Source organism: Engraulis encrasicolus, chromosome 17, assembly GCF_034702125.1.
Source record: "Engraulis encrasicolus isolate BLACKSEA-1 chromosome 17, IST_EnEncr_1.0, whole genome shotgun sequence".
NCBI lineage: Eukaryota > Metazoa > Chordata > Actinopteri > Clupeiformes > Engraulidae > Engraulis > Engraulis encrasicolus.
This window is the reverse complement of record NC_085873.1, coordinates 30,717,158-30,719,657: the sequence shown is the minus strand read 5'-3', so window position 1 is coordinate 30,719,657 and position 2,500 is coordinate 30,717,158. Positions and strand designations below refer to the sequence as shown.

The following is a 2,500-nucleotide window of genomic DNA, read 5'->3' as shown; positions in this document are numbered from 1 at the left end:
TAAGCAGCACACAGAGTACAGAACAGAGCAGCACCACTCAAAAGAAAACATTCACATGGCATCTCTACAAATCCTGCAGTAAAGCACGTCTGGTCTACAGTGCTGTGTCGTTCCTGAAAGTGACCTGTCACGCACACACTGAGCCCTAGGAAAAAGGTATGAGGTACAGGCCAGTGGCAGAACAATTGCACACAGGGCCCCAGGGCATAGCACAGATAGGGCCCCCATTCATGACATTACATTCAACTTAACTGATGCGACTGAAGCGACTTCCAGCTACTGTATTTAGATACAGGATATTGGGTACAGTCCGTGGAGAAGTGTGGGGTTAGGTGCCTTGCTCAAGCAGCCATGGATAGAGGTGCAGGGAGAAGTAAGGGTGGGATTTGAACCTGCAACCCTCTGATCTTTAGTCTACTTCCCTAACCACTATGCCACAGCCTGACAAGGTAGAAACAGGGCCCCCACCACGAATACAGGAGGGCCCTGGGCCCAGGGGCAAATGCCCTGCCTGTCATGTTTTATGATTTTGTTGCTTGTGTTGTCAGTGTCTTAGTATCTGTTTTTCAATGGTGTTGATGTTCTCGTGCTTTTCTGGAATGTGTTATGCTCGGGTTGTCTGACAATGTCTGAGTGCACATGTATTTGTTTGTAACATATTACTATTCAATGGTGTTGTTATCTTCAAGTCTGTTGTGTATGCTACATGTGACCAGGTGTGATGGACGTGAAAACCAATTGGGAACAATGAAGGCTATCTATCTAGATACAGCAAGACCGCAAGTGTCTAAGTGTCTAGACAATGAGGCATTGTAGAAACAAAGAAATGAAGGCTGGATGAAGGATGACAAACAAAAGAAAAATGAATGGAAGCTACATGAAATTAGGGCTAAGAATATTGCACCATGACATTGGTATATTACTACAGGTGATACAGAGGAACAGGAGCAAGAGAGTTACAGACAGACAGAAAGACACAGACTTAATAGGGTTTTATAGACAGACAAAGGGATAATCAGAGAGACAGACGCACACAAACACACAAGGCCAGACAAGCAGAGAAGAAGGGATATAAACACAGGAGGCAAACCGAAATCCTGGCAGAGACACCATAAGCAGCCAGAGTTTCTCAAACTTTTCATGCCATTCCCCCCTTCAGAGGAAGGGTGTCTGTCTGCGCCCCCCTCGAGCAAAATGGTTAAGAAAATAAAAATAAATAGGCCTTCGTAAAATGTATTAGAGCCTAATATACACGTATATGGCCTATGATGTTCTCTAAATATTAGTGAATAAATTAATTAATATATTGTGATTGTAAAGTGAATGTGTTGACTTAATGGCAAAGCAGAAAAGTATTAAAAAAGAAAAACCTTCTGACTTCACGCGCCCCCCCTCCAATACCTCCGCGCCCCCCTAGGGGGGCTTCCGCCCCACTTTGAGAAACACTGCCATAAGCAGTGGCACAGTAACAACGTACTGTACGAAACGAAAAAGAGAGGAGTGAGAGAGGAAGTAATAAAGAAAGAGCAAGAGAGAGGAAGGAGAGATAGTAATCATCATCATCCTCATCATCAACTTTATGTCTAGACTCATATCAAGGTCCAATTCAAAGAAGACACACAATGCGCATACCCATATAAGAAGAAAGACATTAATGAATAAAAAAAAGAAAAAACAGATGAATAACACATTTGATAGATAAGACAGAAACACACCTATAATGTAGAAAGAGTGAGAGAGATAGTCAGAGATAGAAGACAGAAAGACTGAGTCACTGACAGTCAGAAAAGTGACAGGAAGAGAAACCCCTTCTCAGCCTACCCGACGGCAATTACAAATGTGGAGGCTGCGCGCAGTGTTCTTTCACACATAAATGTAAACGTTTCAGCCATCCACATACAGGCAAGTCTTTGCCTATCCGAGGTGCAATCACCTACAGCACCACCCATGTTGTTTATTTATGTCGTATACGCTGCGCCTGTGGCTTGGCATATGTGGGCAAGACAACACGGGAACTGCGGACACGTATCAGTGAACACCGAAGCACAATCAGGACCGGCAATGAAAAAAGCCCTGTAGCCGCCCATTTCAAAAGTGCCGGTCACAGCGTCACTGTGCTCAGATATATAGGCGTGGGACGTGGGGATAAGTCACCTAGAGGCGGTGACAGGAAAAAGATTACTCCAACGTGAGACGTTTTGGATCTACTATCTGAACACAATGTCTCCAAATGGTCTTAACGAAGAGTTTGACATCAAGCCATTCTTGTAATTATTGTCATTACCCCCATGCCCACACACACCACCACCACCAACCACTACTTGTGGGTACTGTTTGTGGACGCAGGTGCCCAAAAACTGTTCCACTGAACTATGTAAATTGTATCACTGTGATAGGTGAATAGGTGAATCACTGGGTGTTTTAATATGCAATGTCTTGTGCTTTTCCATCCTTTTTTCTTGTTTATTTTCTTTTTCAAATATCATGCTCACTTTATTTT

The 2,500-nt window shown here is 43.5% G+C and overlaps 1 protein-coding gene across 1 annotated transcript in view; it reads right to left on the bottom strand.

Moving 5' to 3' along the window:
- The window catches only part of itga3b (integrin, alpha 3b), an 83,961-nt gene that overhangs the window by 66,383 nt on the left and 15,078 nt on the right, over positions 1–2,500 (bottom strand). The gene's annotated exons all lie outside the window — the stretch shown is intronic.